Here is an 18,519-nt window from a genome sequence, read left to right on the forward strand (position 1 = left end):
GTTTTTTTTTTTCAAAAAACCAGCAACTTTAGCGGACGATATTTAAAGGTTTATTTGTCGGCTATAATATTTTTAAATTTTTTATAAGGTTTAGCCGATGAATTATGGCATATTTCGTCGGCTATAGTTATTTTTTAAATTTTTTTATATGGTTTAGCCAACGAAACATACTATATTTCGTCGGCTATAGTCTGGGAAAATTGTTTTTATTACAAACTTTAGCCGACGAATATCTTAATTGTTTCGTCGGCTAAAGTCTGGGAAAAAAAACCGACGACATGTTTTTCGTCGGCTAAATTGCGGGACTATAGCCGACGAAATTTTTTTTTTCGTCGGCTAAAGTAATCACAGACGACCTTTTCCCGACGAAATCTTAGCCGACGAGGGCTCGTCGGCTAAGATCTTAGCCGACGAATTAAGCTAACAGGCCGACGAAAATCTTTCGTCGGCTAAAGTGCTTGTCCTGGTAGTGTAGATTAGTGTGTATATCACATGTGGAGGAAAAAGGAAGTATTATGAAGCTCTTGCCGATTTTGATAAGCCTGAGGACTTGGATTAGGAGAATCCATTGAATAGCCAAACTACTAGAGAGAAGGAGAGAGCTCATTTTGAAGCAAATTTGAGGGCACAACAATTGTATAGTTGTGAGGAGGGAAGGGCGCCAAAATTTCAAAATGAGCTAGTGGTAGAAGATGTTGTGCCACTAAATGAAGTTATAGGGCTAAACATTGAGTTGGATGATGATGTAGAAATTGTAGAAGAGGGTGGATCAAGTTAAGGAACCGTTGCAAGTTTGTGTGATATTGTGAATGATTTGGATATGGGTGACAGTGGAGTGGTGTTGGAAAAAGAAGAGAAAGACAAGGGCATAGTGGGAAAGAAGCTGAGAAGAGAGGAAAAATGGCTAAACATTGTGTCAAAAGACCCTTACCTCCTGGTTAGAAAGATGAGTTGTCAATGGAACTAGAAGAGATTAGACAGAAAGAGAAAGAAGCTGTTGAGAGGAAAGAGAGAAAAGAGTTAGAGAGGTTGGTGAGAAAACAAGATTCACTGAGGGAAAGCCAAGCTTCAACTAGCCTTAGTATTGAAAAAATAGAGATAAGGGCAAGAGAAGAAGCTGAGAAGAGGCAAAGAGAAGTAGCTAGAGAAGAGACAGAGAAGAGAGAAACATAAGCTGCTGAAAAGAGAGCATTTGAGGCCTTTAAAGTGAGGTAGCAGTTGGCATGGCTGATGAGTTGGAGCAGAGGTTGAAGGATAAAAAGAAGGGGAAGCAGACTGTTGAAGGAAGTAATGAAAAGAAGAGTGGGAGGAAGCCTAAGGAAGTGTAATACCCCGGAAAAATAATATTAGTTTCTAATATTATTTGGGAGTTTTCGAGTTAGATGTTAGTGTGTTTTTGAGGTTCGAAGAAAGAGCGGAAGTGTTCGGACACGTAATTTACCCGAAAGGGTTTTATGATTTTTGAAGGGTCAAGAGTTGACTTTTTAATCTGTTGGGTTTCCCCGAAAACTTCCTTCACGGAAGTTGTAGAGCACGACGATACGAGTTCGTAGACACGTGGCACGCGTAAAACGGACTTCGTATGTGAAAGTTATGGTCAACAGAAGTTCGTGATTTTCGGGAATTTTTAGTATAACTAAGAAAAGTGTTAGGTTTCTTTTCATTTTTCCGGAACCATTTCTTCCCTCTTCTCTTTCTCTCCCGCGCCTCACCTTGGGTATCTGAGTTTTCCAGCCGACCCGACCCAGACCCGGCAACCCGACCCGATTTTTCCGGCTAACTCCGGCCGACCCAGACGACGGCATCGGTCGGGTTCTCTTCCTCTCCTCCGTCCGAGCTGCCCTGTGGTGGTGACTTGCACCGATTCAGTCCCGAAGTGGTGACCCGAAGCTTGGAAGTCCGGCTTGGAGACCGGTCGGGTTTCCCACCTCCGACGGCGGCGACGCAGCTTGGAAACGGTCGGGATAGGAGCTCCTTGGCGTCCTGGTTTGTTTTCCGGTGGTCTTGAAGCTCGACTCTCGGTGTTGAGTGGTGGTGGTGAATTCCAACTTTTCCGGCGGGTTTTCGGTGATTTCCGGCCAATTTCGGCTGAACTGGTTAGACCTTCAGACTTGTGCGAAGTGTTGAGCTTGGTTCTTGAGTTTCATTTGTGAAGACGCAGCGGGATTTTTAGGTGAGTAACATCTCACCAAGGTCCACTTTCAGACCAATTATTTATAATTATTATGATGATGATTGTGATGTTGATTTTGGAGATGAGTATGATGATGATTGTGATGTTGTTTTTGAGGATGATGATGATGATAATTATTATGATGACGATGGTAATGGTTTTGATTGATGATTATGATGCTATTTTTATATTGTGAGTAAATCTCACATGGGTTCTTAAGGAACTGAATTTACTTTATAATTTTGTTTTATTAATTGTGAAATTGTCCTTGAAGGAAAATGACTTTGTTTTTAAAAATAAATGAGCTTGATCGTCAACGGCTCATGGTAAGTGAAAACAAGTTTTCTGTTAAAAATAAATCTTTCAAAAGGACTTTCGATCATGTGATACGGTGATGTTGAAATATGGTTGTTGATAGATTATTCTAGTGGGAATATTTATGTCTTTGTTTATATAAATATATCTAGGTGGAAAGATATAATTTATGAAGTGCTCTGGTGATGTTGTTGATGATATTTTTATATTTGAATTGTTGTTTAAATAGTCAAACCGGGTTCTTAGCCTTTAATAGGGTGATAGGTTACGGTTATGATTATATTATTATTTTGTGATTTGATAAGTGTTATGCTGGGAGAGTATTGGAATGTGTGCCTTAGTGGTGATTGTGTGCATTAGTTATGTATGTGTGTGCCTTAGTGGTGATTATTAGATTAGGAGCCTTCGTGGTGGATCGGGAACCAAGCCTTGGCCGGGTGATTGGTTACGGTCAGTATAGAGCTCTAGTTTGTCAGTCGGTACTTCATGGGGGATGACTAAGTGTTGACGAACCCATGAGTACGCATTTGTTTGGTTACTTATGGGGGATGATTAAGTGTTGGCGAACTCATAAATAAGAGTAGAGAAATGTTTGTGTAATGTTCTTATGTGTTGTATAAATTTCTTGCTTTGAGTATCTCCTGAACTATGATTATCCGCAGGAGATTCTTAAATCTTAATTGTGTGATTTTAACAGAATTCTTGAACTATGTTTATTTATAGGATTCATTTATGATTTTGAATGATTTTAAATTATTGTGTTTTCTTAATTGTCTCTTTTGAATTCTCTTGCTTTTAGGCGATTCCTGAACTAAGTTGCTAATGCAGGAATTACCAATTTTAATTATATGTGATGTTGGGATTGTTTGGGTTATTATTTTGGGAGTTACTCATACGAGCTTTTTAGCTTACCGGGTTTGTTGTTTATAACCCGGTGCACCAATTTATGGTGTAGGGGTTAGACCTGCAGGTGATGATCAGAAGGTAGGAGGCAGTGGCCTACGAGCTGGGTTTTTGACGATATACAATTATTTGTATTTTTTTGGTAGTTGTTTTTAAGCTCATGTAAACGAAGTAGTTTATTACTAGACTTTTGGAAGTTGATGTAATTAAGGAGATTAAATGTTTAACTCGGTTGATGAGTTTATCGACATTTATTTTTCCAGTATTTGTTTTTAGTTTTGGAAATTGTTGAGCAGGATTATGGGATATTAAGATTTTGAGTTTTATCATGCCCAAATTTTTGAAATTTTATCCTTCGAAAATTGGGGTGTGACAGGAAGCGAGGTACAACACTAGAAATAAGGGGAAAAAGCATTTTGAGTCTGTAGAGGGTGGTAATGATGATGATTCAGATTCATCTGATGGTTCTGACTTCTACATAGATTCAGACTATGATTTAAAGTATGATGAGGTTGATGATGTTGAGTTTGAAGAAAATGTTGTATAACCAAGCCATGTACCAGAATATGAAGAAATGGGATATGATGGCTACTGTTCAGAAGAGCATGTTGGATCAGATGAGCTTGAGAGCTTAAGTGGTAGTGAAACTGAAGAGGATGAAGATGGGAATACAATAAGGAAGGAAACTCTGAGGTTTGGGGGAGTGAATGTTAAGCCTTGGATCAAATCTGTGGATATAATTAATCCCCAATTTAGGTTATGTCTTGCATTCCCTGATGCTACGCAGTGTAGGGAAGCCTTGAGGGAGTATGCCATTAGAAATCAAGTTGATTTATGGTTTGAGAAGAATGGGATCAAAAAGATACTAGTGAAATGCCAATGGGGATGCCCTTTTAAGTTGTATGCAAGTAGGCCCAAAGGATGGGGTGACACAATGCTTGTGAGGACATTGATAAACAAGCACACATGTTCTCTTGTCCAAACACATCATTTTTTGACTTACAGAAGAATAGCTGCGGAAGTTAAAGATATTTTACTGGTGGATGAAGACTAGTTTAGAAAAAGGATAAACCATCACATCAATGAGAAATTCAATTTAGATGTGGGTGTGCAGACCATCACAAGGGCCAAGAGGTGTGCAAGAAGGATGAATGAAGGTCATTTCATTGACCAGTACAATATGCTTGCTGCATATAGGAAGGAGCTATTGAGAAGCTAACACTCCCGGATCCATAGTAAAGATTAAAACAAGAATGGATGAGCCAGTAAGGAGATTTCACAGGATGTACATATGTTTCAATCTTACTTATCTTAGCTTATTCTAGTTGAAAATGTTGTTGTGTTGATAATGTATTATTGTTCTGAAAATGTTGTTGTGTTGAAAATGTGATGTTGTAGATATTGAAATATGCTTGTTTTGATTGCATAGGTGAAAAGAGCACCAGCCCCACCTAAGGCTACTTCTAATGTCAAAGACAAAGTCATAAGGTCTAGGAAGGGCTGGTTGAAAAGAAATGTAGCGGAGGAGGGTATTTCTACTTCAAATGGTGGTGTATCAACCTCAACAGCCGCCTACTCATAGTAACCAAAATCCAAAATCCAACAGCAAGGGGTGCTAGCAGGAATACAAGGGGTCCTCAAATGAATCCAGAAGCATAGCCTCCTACCCATACTAATATGAGTTTGTTGGTTTTTAATAGTTTTGCATTTTGCTGCTACATTTAGGGTGTTGGCTAGGTTGAATTGTTGTTTGTTGTAATCTTTTCTTCAAATTTTTTCTTCTGCTAGACAAGTTCAATTTTCTGAACTCATGCTCTAAATGATTTTGAACTCGGGTTTGGTGAATGATGTCACATCCCGACTCTTATATTTTTATCTTATTTACTAGCTTGATTATAATAAGAATTTTACCGTCTCCGTCATTGAGATAATAGTTTAATTGGTCCCTAGAGGGGTTTCGGGGGACGATTATTTCGGAGAGTTATTCGTAGGAGAAAGTTATGACGACGGTAAAAATAGTAAATTTTAGCTAGTAAAAGGTAATTTTTATTAGGGTATTATTTTGGGGTGTAATTATTTTTAGTGGAGTTGGGTATATTAGGCTTGGACCAGTTTGGGTGGAGGCCCAAAACCCACTCTTCTCTTCTCTCTTTTTCTTCCCGATTTTCCTTTCCCCGAGTCCTCCGCTGCCTAACTTTCCGGCCGCTCGTCCGGCCGCCTGGGACTGCCGCACCGGTCACGTTCGGTCGGCCTCCGACCCAGCTACATCCCTGGACCGGTGACAGCTCCCCTAGCGCCGCCGTGAGTGAGGATCGACGCCCGGAGCCGCTAACTGCCGTGGTGGTCCTCCCGCTGGAGCTCCCTCCTCCGGCCACCAAAACCGCGCGATCCTTAGCTCGTTTTGTAGCCCTCCTCCCGTGCAGCAACCCCTCAAAACAGCTCACCCTCTCTTGAGTTAGGTAAGGAGAAATGTGAAGTTGAAATTCTAGAGCGATTTTGATGTTTTTGTTCGATTGGCATAGCTAGGCTTGGATTTTGGGTTTGTGCTAGTTTGGAAAGTTGTAGAGCATGATGAGAGGAAGATGTTGTCAAAATTTCATAGGCATTGGAGGTCACCGGAACCGGCATCCGGCCGGCGTCGGCGCCGCTACTGTTTGGAAGATTTTTAGGGTTTTAAATTTAGAATATTAAGGGGAGTTTTTTTGAAGTGAGTTATGGAATTTTTGGATGAGTTTTGGTAGGTTTATGAATTTCTGAAGTGTGGTATTTTTGGCGGTTAATTAATGTAGAATTCGGCCGTAGGATTTAAGTCGTATTTTTGGGGAGGTTGTAATTACGGCTGCCGAGTATGATATTTAAGTTCGGATCGTTTCGATTTAAGAACATCGAAGTTAGGCAATGATGAGCGTAGTTACGGCTCTCGGTTAATTTTGCCTATTTTGATTAAATGTTGGATTGTTAGTTGGGAAATTAATATTATATTTGGAACATGACGTGAGGAGGCTCGAGCAGACGAGGCCCCAGATCGACGTTAGACTTAGGCCTAATTTGTGAGTGGACTTTTGTTTTAAATAATATGCATGCTATGGTTTTGGTTGAACATTTAAATTGTTGAAGTTTTGACGTCATTTAATTTTGACGCTTTTATTTTCTCTTGGAGAGTTGATTTTTCGGTGAGTATAAATATGTATATTGAGGAGAGTATGTATATAAATGCTAGCTAGCCATATGTGTCTGTCCACCTTAATGGCATAGCATATAGCCGCATTATGGTGTGACGTGAGCGTTAGACGTGATCGTAGTAGCCCTATATGAGTGTTTAATTCATATAGGGGGTATGGACACATATTTATACACCTGTCTGTCCACCTTAATGGCGTAGTGTAGCACCGCATTAAGGCGTGACGTGAGCGTAGTAGCCCTATATAGACCCATGAATTTATATAGGGAGTATGGACGAGTGTAAATACATACATATATTTTAGAGTCTGAGAGACTCGATATTTTATGAGATAAGAGTTTTATCGCTTGCGACATGCATTCGATTTTTCCTTGGAAAGTGACTTGGGGAAACATAAATATTTTTATTTATTATTTTATTTTTGTCCACTCACTCTAACGTTTTCAAATGTTTTCCCCTAGGCATTTCGTTTTAAAAATGCCCAGCTTGCAGGTTAGCTTAGTTGAGGTCGGGCGTACATGGAGATGAGGCATAGTTATCATATAGCTTCCGTTTGTTAATTTATTTTGTTTTCTTTCTTTCTGTGAGATTTGCTCTGAACCTATAAATGGTTAGATATGAGATTTGTTTTGATTAGTAAATTTTGGGTGGTGTTGTGATTTGGGGAGCACGAAGGCTCCAGGAGTAGAGGATTATAAATGGATTCTTTTGAAGCGTTTGCAGGTTTTATTAGGAAAGGTTGTCTATTTTCAAGGGAGGTTATGCCAATTTTTCGGTAAATTTTCCTTGGAGGTGGTCCCAGCAGAATTTATTTCGGGTTTCAGGGTGAAATTCTGGGTGGGTCTTGACAAATGAGATATCTTGTTGAATTGTGGCATGTATGCCTTTTTGGATATATAGAAGGATTTTAATGTTGGTTTTTAAATTTGATTGTTCAAGATTATTTGTTAACAGATAAACACATCAACATTTCTCAAAATTGTAGGATGGAGATGCATGAAAGTACCAGTAGGAAAAATAGGTACAACTAATTGAAAATGGAGGGAAAAAATGAGGTAGGAGAAATCAAATTTGGGCGGGAATTGAGTTTTTAAACGCAGGGTCATTGCAGTAAATTTTCCTTTTTTTGGTAAGACACGTGTGCGACACGTGACCAAACAGACGATAACGTGACGAAATATGGCCTCCGGTCTCACATTGGTAGCGAAAATTAAGTGCGGGTATCACTTTGGTAGGTTTTAGAAGTTGGGTATCACATTGGCCTTGCCACAAGATTTGAGGGACTGATGGTGAATTTTTGTCTATTTGTAATCTAATGGTTAGTGTTATTAACACATCCATTTGTGTTATTAAAACACAAATTTATAATGAAAATAAATCATGAAACAAATTTAAGTGACAAGTTTGTAAATAAAATTAAAATGTGTGGATATGAAAATAGATGAAGTGTGTTAAACTGTTAATAAGTGTGTTAATAACACTAGCCTAATCTAATAAGTCAAAACAGAGAGAGGTAATAAAGTATATTGAGCAAATTCAGAACTCTCTAGATTTTTTTTTTACTGTTATTAACACACCCCGCATCTTTCCACTATTAACACACCCTGCATCTCTCAAAATTTCCATTTGCATGTTATCTATTTCAAACACTTGAACCGCCCATATCTGTTTCACCTCCGAAACTCTCAAACTTTTGTGGTTTATTGATTCAATGTTCTGTCCATAGCTTCAGAATTTCCATCTGGTGTGATCAGTTTGCTCTAAAGACTCAAACTTTTGTATCTCTGTGGCTCAATTCTTCAAAATTTCTTTCTGGGTCTGTTTATACGATCAGTTACAGAGTCCCATTCTCTTAATTTTCATTCTTGCCCATCCAAAGTTTCCGTTTTGAGCTAACAATTCCGGCATCATGATGCACGCCAAATCCGATTCCGACGTTACGAGCTTAGCCCAATGGAAAGCCCATCACACCCTTCCTACGGCCGCCATTCGCGGATGTGAAGAGCCTTATTGTGGAGAACACTGGTGGCTTAAGGTAAGTTTCTTGCTTTGTGATTGATGCATTATTGTTTGATATTGTGTTAGATGAGAGGTATATGTAGCAATGTGGTTGGTTTTCGGATTTATGTGGGATGCTTATTATTTTTATAGGTTATTTATTAGAGATGAAATAGATGTGATGGTTGCTATATTGATAAGCCAACCATAAGACAAGTGCAAGAGTTTGGAGTCTTATTACCAGGAAAGTGGAAGATATGGTAGAGATGGTATGGGGGTATGGCTTCTGTCTGCTGGCTCTATTACACAAGAAGCGACTTCACGGAAGCTCACTTTTATGCTGGAGAGTGTCAAACAGTTAGTCCCCTTGTTGTAAAGATCTGTTACTATATTTGTGGTAGTTATTTCCCTGTAATTGTAATGATGCATCCCAATTTTCTTTGAGTTGGAAATTTGTCACCAGTTGCTTATTTGTGGAAATCTTTCCATCTGATAATTGTCGTCTGTGTCTGATTTTACTATTAGCTTCCGTCTGTGCAACTCCCCTTTAATATTTTTGTTTGGCTCTCAGTTTGCATTTGTGGTATAGTCTTATGCTAGCTTTTATTACTGTCTCTCTAAATTAGAGTGTTAGAACAAAAAAAATAATTTGTTTTAGAGCTTAGGATCATACCGCATGCATTAGCATTCCGCTGCAAATAATCTATCAACTTAATACGTAGCAAATTATTCTGTAGTTGATAATATCGTCTTTGTAGATAATTGTGATAATTGTATTTCAAAGAAGGAGAGGATATGTCTAGAGAAGAATTTCTTCTAATGGCTTGCATTCAATCATGCCGGGGTAAATGGGGTCTGAATATGCCTGTAGATATTCTTCGTGGTTCTCGAGTAAGTTTTTACATAACCATGTTTAAATGATTTTTTGTTCAATAAGAAGATTGACCCAATTTTCTGCAGTTTCTCTTTTTAAGTTCTGTTATTAAGAACTCCTGTTCTTGAAGTTATTGTTTAAGCTCTCATGTTTTTTTCAATTGAGCCTTTCTCAAATTTCACGTGTTATGTGTCTTACTCTTACTGTTGTGGCATACAGGCAAAAAAGATTCTTGATGCCCAATATGACAAGCTTCCACTGCATGGACTTGGGAAAGACTATTCAGCGAATAGGTGGAAAGCACTTGCTTACCAGTTAATCTCTTCTGGTATAGTTGGGAAGCATTTTGAATATGTAGTGAACTGTAAATTATGCATGACATAATTCATATCAATTCTTAATATTCTATTTGCAGAGTGTAGGGGTCACGAAAGTGCCATGCTACCCACTGGACATCCACAATCATCAACTCCCTCCTCCCTTTCTTACGCCCTACAGGGAGGAGGAGATTGGGAGATTGATGGTAACTGGCGGGTGCCACTGTGTATATTAGCCATCTGCTGGGTTCATTGTTCTCAATATAACGTTCGACTCCTTAATACTAAAGGCATATGAATGTTCGACTCAGTAATCTGTCAATACTTACATCTAGTGGTTGTTTGATGAATTCAACTCTCTAGTGCTATGTGTACTGTGCCTTAAGTTGTTGCTTGTCATGAAGTATAGAAGGTGCGGAACTACTGTGCACATTATGATCATGCCTGCCAGTTTCTGTTTTTAACTTTGAACTAAACTTCCCATTCTTGCATCCTGTTTCTGAGATCCACTGTCATAGATTTAAGTAGAACTCTGCAATTTGATAAGTCCCATAGTTTTTTTTTTAACAATACATGCGTTCATATTATTTCATCTGATTTATCTTGGTAAAGCTTTTATTATTATAATAGTTCAGTTCTTGCCCTAAATGAACTTTGTCCAAGGTTATGTTTCTTTTTCCTGCTCATGTTCTGGTTTAAATAGCACAATTAAATGGTCAGTTTATAAGTAAAATTTGCTACTGGCTACAGGTTATTCGGTGGAGACGGTATCTGATATATACAGAACTGTGAGGTAAGCTATTCACTTATTCTTTTAAACTTTGCAATGAATCTTTCCCGAATATTTCTTCTTCACTTCAATTAAAATTTGTTTCATAAAACCCCAAGATGAAATCAAGAACTTTTGTTTTTCATTCCCCAGGGTCAGTGGGAAAGGGGAGCAATTTCTAAGTTCTGCTGGACCTGATCATCAACCACCTCTAATGTTGCCAGTGACCAGTGAAATGCTAGATGATGAGGACAATAAAAGTACATCAGGTGAAGTTGGAGAAATTAACAGCTTGTCTATTCTGGAATGCGATGGAGTAGGTTAGTAAATTGAGTGTATTTTGTTCATTTATTTCAACTATTTAATCTCTTCATCCTAATTTGTTCTTACCAACGAGTGAGATAGATTCTGTGTGTGTGTGGAAATGTTCGAATTTGGGTTCTTTTAATTTCCCAATTCCTTTTCTAGACATCTTTTGGTTGTCTACTAGCAACTATCAATTATTTGACCATATTATAAATGCTTATAGGTCATTTGGAAGGCAAAACATGACTAGTAGTTATCAATCACTGCTATCTTTTTCCTTGTCCAATGGAGCAAATCACCCCCTTTTTTTTGAACTGTTTCCTTTTATTCAGCTTCTTTAAAAGCTGCCTGCAAAAGTTTTCTGTATACTTGAAAGTGAAACTGTTATTGGTGGGTCTATGGGATATTTATATAATATAGAGTCCTTATTTCAAACGTTTATTTTGCATGTCTCCATTCTATCATTTGGTCATTCTTATCTGTTCATGTATATTTTCTTAGGCTGAGAAGCAACTGTATCACTCACTTCTTGAAGAGAGAAGAAAGCTTGCAAGAAGCCTTGGAACTGCTCGGTAGGACAATTTTCTTCCAACTATATTGTCTATACCAATCCAAAATTTTTATTCAGTAATAGTTGAAATCAAACATTAGAACTCATCCATACTTGCCTCTTTGCAGATATGCTATTTGTGGTGATCAAGCAATCAAAAAAATTGCTTTACCATCGACCCGAGCAAGGTTGGCTAACATTGATGGCGTCAACCAGGTATGTCTAGTAGGGGATCCCTAATCATGCTTTCTGTATACATAACTATCTCATTTACAATGGCTAATAAGTTTTTTTTTAACTGTGTTCCTGATTTCTCAAACTTAAATACATAAATGCCTCGCATGCATTGTTTTATATGGTCCTTCCTGCTTTTTAACTTTTACTTAAAACTATGAAGGCCAACTGTTGACTTTATATATCTGTTTTCAGGTGCTGATATAATACTTTGGAGAAAAAAGCAGATCTCATCTATGTTTGTAGGCTGCAACAACAATATGATTCTATTTGAGAAGCTTGGTTATCATTTGCTTACATTTGTTTGCCATGCTACAATGATTTTGATGGTAAAACTATTCCTTTGGTCCAATCTAGTCTCCTACATCAATATGTAAGCCCCTTAAAATTTCCATTAATTGAAACTTTCATCGAGGGTTCCTATTCGTACAAGTCTGTGTCTTATACTGGACAGTTTCCTCAGGATGGCATCGGATATCCCGGAAATTACAGTGACCTGATTATGTGCACGGCTGTTTGCTTAGCGAGTGCTTATAATTGTGCATTGAGAACATTTGGGCATGTAGTTTTTGGAAAAGACTCAAGAACTTTCCTCTCGGTATTGACTCTTTCTTCTCAAACCAATCACAATTGAATGCTGCATTCTTGACATGAGAAGCTCATTTGCAGGCTGTTGCAGTTTTGTGGGTTCTCTCTATTGTCGGAAGATGGTACAGTTTCTTGAGTTTCCTTTACAGAGGTCAGTAACACTCATGGCGATGCTCTTGCTTCATTATGTTAAGGAGTATTTGATCAAGGCGGTTTCTCTGTTGTTTGGTGCAGCGTTTTGGATATCTGTGACAGTCCCACTGCTCTATGAGTGTCTTGAGGATACTGTGGACAGCTTTGCAGAGAAAACAATGATTGAGATAAAGAAGCAGTATGCAGTGTTGGACGAAATGGTTCTCCAGAATCTCAAGAAGAAAGTAATGTCTTACAAGAATAGTAAGCAACAATAATCTTGAGGTTCTGATGGTACTCTTGTCTGCTCATATAGCTAGTACAGTCATATTTCATTCGAGCTCCTTTTGTTATCTCAGTTTTTCCGTTTAAGGCAGTATTGAAGCCAAAATCTGTGCAGAAGAAGATCACAATGGATCACTCCAAGTGCGCCTACAGAAGAACATACGGTCTAAGGCAGAAGAAGATCACAATGGATCACTCAGGTTATTCATGTAAGTTTTCATTCAATTTCAGTTTATGTAAATTCCAGTAAGCGTAGATACAGACTTTGCTATCCCGAAAACACAGAATGTTATGAAATAGATTTCTTTAAGTATCAAATACAGATCTAGCATTGTCTATTTGAATTAGCATTGTAAGTGAACCTGTTAAATTTTCCTACCAATAACAGGAAGCTGTAATCAGATAGTTGGCCAGCCTTCCATTTTTTTTTCATAGAATATTGAAATCATATGTCCCATTTTCTACAAGGATTTAGCGATTGGAATGTGAAATTCATCACTTTTAAAGCAAAATTGCATGAAAATAAACTGAAATTTTGTTTTCATTAATCAATTGTTGTTGTTGTTCATTTGTCACCAGCTTGGTTTTTCAAAAAATAGCACCATCCAATAAAAGGCATGTGTGAATAACACCACCCAATATTAATATATTTGTTTAAGGAAAATACACTTGGTGTGCCTTTGTCTAATGCTGATAGGAATAGGAATACATAACCATGTTATAATAGGTTTACCATATTGTGTAGGTCAGTAAACGAAAGCTTCTCCCCTTATTTTGAACAACCCCCACCCCACAATTATTTTGAACAATTTGAGTAGGCCAGTAAACGGTCAGAAGAAATGGCTCTGGCGACGATGATCGTCCCTAACACTCCGACTGCTGATCTCACTCACCAACCTCGCCTACTGCTCGCCACTCGATCTCAAGACCTTTGCCATTGCCGGCACCAAGCAGCTGAACCTAGTTCTAATCACCGACTCGTTCGTTCTGTCAGTCTCTCCTCACGAGAGCATACAGCAGGGTTACATTGCGCTCAATGCAATTCAACGATGGCATGCTAGGGCTTCCAGCGGTGACTCAGTCTCTGTGAGCAGGTTTACTCCGCCTGATGATTTCAACCTGACTGTGCTCACTCTAGAATTGGAGCTTGTGAAAAAAGGTTTGACTAAGAGTGAGCAGATGACAGATGCCGGTGCCTTGTCCAGCTAACTTAGAAAGAGGTTTATGAACCAGGTTATGACAGCTGGACAAAGAGTATTATTTGAGCACCATGGGACTAATTACATTTTCACAGTCAATCAAGCTGTAAGATCAGAAGAGTCTACCTCTGTTGAAAGAGGAATGATCTCGAGCGAAACATATTTCATTTTTGAGGCACCACCGAGTGGAAATGGAATAAAGATTGGGGGCCAGCGTTCTGATACGACCGGCAATATCTTTAAGCACAAGGAATTCAACCTTGAAGCACTTGGCATTGGTGGCTTAGGTGCTGAGTTTGCAGATATATTTCGAAGAGCTTTTGCCTCGCGTGTCTTCCCTGCACATGTTACGAATAAACTAGGGATTAAGCATGTTAAGGGTATGCTGCTTTATGAACCTCCCGGTACTGGGAAAACTCTGATGGCCCGTCAAATTGGAAAAATGTTGAATGGGAAAGATCCAACGATTGTTAATGGTCCAGAAGTCCTAAGCAAGTTCGTTGGTGAAACTGAAAAAATGTTAGGGATCTATTTGCTGATGCTGAGAATGATCAAAGGCTTCGTGGAGATGAAAGTGAATTGCATGTCATAATCTTTGATGAAATCGATGCTATTTATAAGTCAAGGGGATCGACTAGAGATGGCACAGGCGTTCATGATAGTATTGTGAACCAGTTACTCATAAAGATTGATGGTGTCGAGTCTCTGAATAATGTTTTGCTTATTGGGATGACCAACAGAAAGGACGATTGATGAAGCCCTTTTGAGGCCAGGACGTCTGGAAGTTCAAATTGAGATAAGTCTTCCTGATGAAAATGGTCGCATGCAGATTCTTCAAATTCATACAAACAAAATGAAGGAAAGCTCTTTTCTGGCTCCTGATGTCAACCTGCAAGAGCTTGCTGCTCGTACAAAGAACTATAGTGGTGTAGAACTGGAAGGTGTTGTTAAAAGTGCAGTATCATTTGCTTTGAATAGACAACTAAGTTGGGATGATCTTACCAAGCCAGTGGATGAAGAGAGTATTAAGGTTACCATGGATGATTTCCTACGTGCACTCCATGAAATTGTACCTGCATTTGGTGCCTCCACTGATGACCTTGAAAGATGCAGACTGCATGGCATGGTGGATTGTGGGGAAGGACATAAGCATATCTATCAAAGAGCCATGCTTCTTGTGGAGCAAGTTAAATCAAGTGACAGAAGCCCACTTGTTACATGCCTTTTAGAAGGTCCTTGTGGCAGTGGTAAATCTTCACTAGCAGCTACTGTTGGCATTGACAGTGATTTCCCCTTTGTCAAGATTGTCTCGGCTGAGGCAATGATTGGTCTTCATGAAAGCAACTAAATGTGCGCAAATCGCAAAGGTTTTTGAAGATGCATACAAGTCGCCAATGAGCATTATTATCTTGGATAATATTGAAAGGTTACTTGAGTATATTGCTTTTGGTCCAAGGTTTTCAAATTTGATATCTCAAACACTGATGCTCCTTCTCAAGCGCACTCCTCCAAAGGGGAAAAAGCTTCTGGTTTTTGGTACAACAAGTGAACTGGGCTTCTTACACTCGATTGGGTTTTGTGATACTTTCTCCGTCACAATGTTCCCACATTAAAGACAGAGGCTGCAAAGAAGGTGCTAGAACAGTTACATGTCTTTGCTGATAAAGACATAGATGCAGCTGCAGAGGCCCTGAATGATATTCCTATCAACAAGCTCTGTATGGTAATTGAGATGGCAGCCCAGGGTGAGCAAGGAGGGTCATCCCAGGCAATCTTCTCTGGACAATCGAAAATAGAGATCAAACACTTTCGTGAAATCCTCCAGGATATGAAAAACCACAGGATACATCGGAGTTAACTTTCGTGTAATCTTTCACAACATTATGTCCCTTCCCTCTTCCTCTTCTTAATTTTTTTTATATTTTTTATTATTTTTTTATTATTTTTACTTTTATGTTTTGCCTTTCGATTCATGCATGATTGGTTATCTCTGTTAGCACCGAGTACTTTTTCCCTGTTGGGACTAAAAGCTTGGGTGGAATCTGAGAGCAGTTGAGTTGTTAATCTACGTCCTAGATATTGTTCCCAGTACTGTTCTTATTCTCTTACAGTTATTAGAACTTAAAGTAAATTTAGTATAAAGTTGCAAACTTGATGACCGTTTAATTATTTGTACTGTACTAATTAGAGTCTAAAAGGTGCAAACTTGATGATCCATTTCCATCAAAGCATTGAAATGGTGTTTCATGTTCAGTCAAAGCATTGTGAAAGTTGGAAATTTTCTCTTTAGACTTTTAGTGTACTTTTGTTGCTTGTAAAGAACGGTATATATGAACTATTTGATTGATTAGATTACATCTGTGAGTATACATGCATTTCAGCATATCCATTACAAAGTAAAGGGTTCCTCCCTATGACACTGAGATCAGTGAAATGTTAGCAACTGATGGACTAGCTAATAGTTAGAATACTAAAGCACATAATGGGTAGTCCCTGTTGCACAGAATTATAGATGTGTATATCTGCATATTGTAAACATGATGGGTGCATATCGTATGTATTTATATGCTTACACTATCTTGCCTATCTATTCTGCGGTATTTGGATTAAGCTTCTTTAGTTTTGCATGCTTCTATATGTCTAGCAATTTTATGTGGAACCATGAACTGAAATGGGTAAATTTTTCAGTGTGTTTGATCTTGACATCATGTACATGTGCTTATCATCCCAAGGCATGAAGTGAAGCGCTTTGCTGATCTCACTGTTGATGAGACCAGTGATCTTTGGATCACAGCCCAAAAGATTGTCAGACGGCTTGAGAGCTACCACAAAGCAACATCTCTAACATTTGGGATTCAAGTAAGCAACTAGCCCTTTTGATCAAAAAATTTGACTGTTGCTTCTGTTTGTTTTTAGTCAGTTATTTCACCCCCAATGTCTGTTACTGGTATCACTTGACTAAACAAACACTTGAATACCTATACACATGATCTGGTTCTCGCTTTTTGTCAGAAATTATTTGAGGGAATGGAATAACTGGATCAGTTTTGCCCTACAAATGTTTAAAGTGTGTTAGTATTACTGATGCTATTTCATTAATGTAAATGTGAAGGTAGATTACAAGTCCACAATATTTGTTATTTTACGCCATTCTTTTGTGATCATGCTTCAAAGCTTTTTAGCTTCTCATTCATCTGATCAAGCAATAGTTTTTTGTGAGTGTTATTAATTTAGATCACTGTGCATCTGCCTTCTCTATGGTATTTATTGGAACAATTTTGTGTTGTTTGCTGAGACCTAAGAGAAATCCTTTGGTTCATGCTCATAGAATAGCTGTGAATCTCTGTGACTACTTGATATGATGGTTTTGTGTCCTCTGAAGCTAAATGCATCGTTTGTTTGAACTGTAGATGGTCCTTAAGCAGGGCAGACTGTACCCCATGTTCATATCCATATCCTTCTGCGCAAAGATGATGCACCAAGTTGTGGAATTCTATTTAAGTTTTTATCAGCACCTCCATATCCCTATGGTTTTTTGCCTCGAGCATTTACTAATCATATGTCGTAAATGGTATAGCTTGATGAGAAAGAGAAGAAATTAAAGAAGAAGCTTGACTTGGAAAAGGAGAGGAAGGATAGAAGGCCAGAGGAAATGACACGAGAAGCAGAGGAATACAGAAAGCTTTTCTTGTAGAATGCAGATGTGAAGTTCCTACTACAATTCCACATCCCTTAGAATCAGTAACTTTTCACATGTTTTAACTTCTGTTGAAAAGAGAATAATGTTTGGAAAGGCTGTAATGTATGTGTGTTTGATTCAAGTTATTTGACAGAGAGAATACCTGATATATACAGACCTGTAAGGTGTGTGCTGTTCATTAAGTTTTCCGAAAGTTCAGAATGATTCTTTCACAAATATTAGATAGGGTAAAATATTGTATAGTCTTTGTGGTTTGAAGTCGACATCTGTTTAGTCCTTATGGTTTTATTTTAATCTAAATGGTCTTTAAAGTCACGATTTTTCATCCAAATGGTCATTCCGTCAATTTTCTTAGTTAAATTAATGGTCACGTCAGCAATTTAACGGCCACGTCAGTAATTTAACTGAGAAAATTGACGGAATGACCATTTGGATGAAAAATCGTGACTTTAAGGACCCTTCAGATTAAAATAAAACTAAAAGGACTAAATGGATGTCGACTTCAAACCACTAGGACTAAAAAAATTTCAATTCTATTAACAACACATTATTCTTCTTTTTTATTTTCCTTAAATTTCTTTCATAAAATTCATGATGAAATCATGAACATTTTCCCATCAACCAATGTCAGTCGGAAAAGGGAGTAATTTCCATGTAGGCTTGATCAGCAACCACCTGTAGGTGTCACCATTGACCAGTGTAATGATAGATGATGAGGAGGATAGAAGAAGTACATCAGAAGATAGAGAACTTAATTTTTTTTGTCTATTCTAGAATATGAAGGATTGTCACAGGTTCATTCATCTTATCTATTCGATCTTTTCATCCTTCTGGCCTCATCAAAAAGTGAGATAGAGTCTGTCTATCTATGAAAATGTTCCAATTCATGTCCCTTTTCATTTTCGCTATCGGCATCCATTTCTAGTTATCTTCTGTTTTTTACCATCAACTATCGGCTGTTCCATAGCTATAGACCATCATGTAATGCAAGAAGT

The 18,519-nt window shown here is 38.2% G+C and overlaps 1 pseudogene; it reads left to right on the forward strand.

Annotated features, from left to right (window-relative positions):
• Window positions 1-13,464: 13,464 nt before the first annotated feature.
• LOC101301484 lies at window positions 13,465-15,682 on the forward strand (annotated as a pseudogene).
• The last annotated feature ends 2,837 nt before the right edge of the window (window positions 15,683-18,519 follow it).

This window comes from Fragaria vesca, linkage group LG4 (genome assembly GCF_000184155.1).
Source record: "Fragaria vesca subsp. vesca linkage group LG4, FraVesHawaii_1.0, whole genome shotgun sequence".
In the NCBI taxonomy this organism is placed as follows: Eukaryota; Viridiplantae; Streptophyta; class Magnoliopsida; order Rosales; family Rosaceae; genus Fragaria; species Fragaria vesca.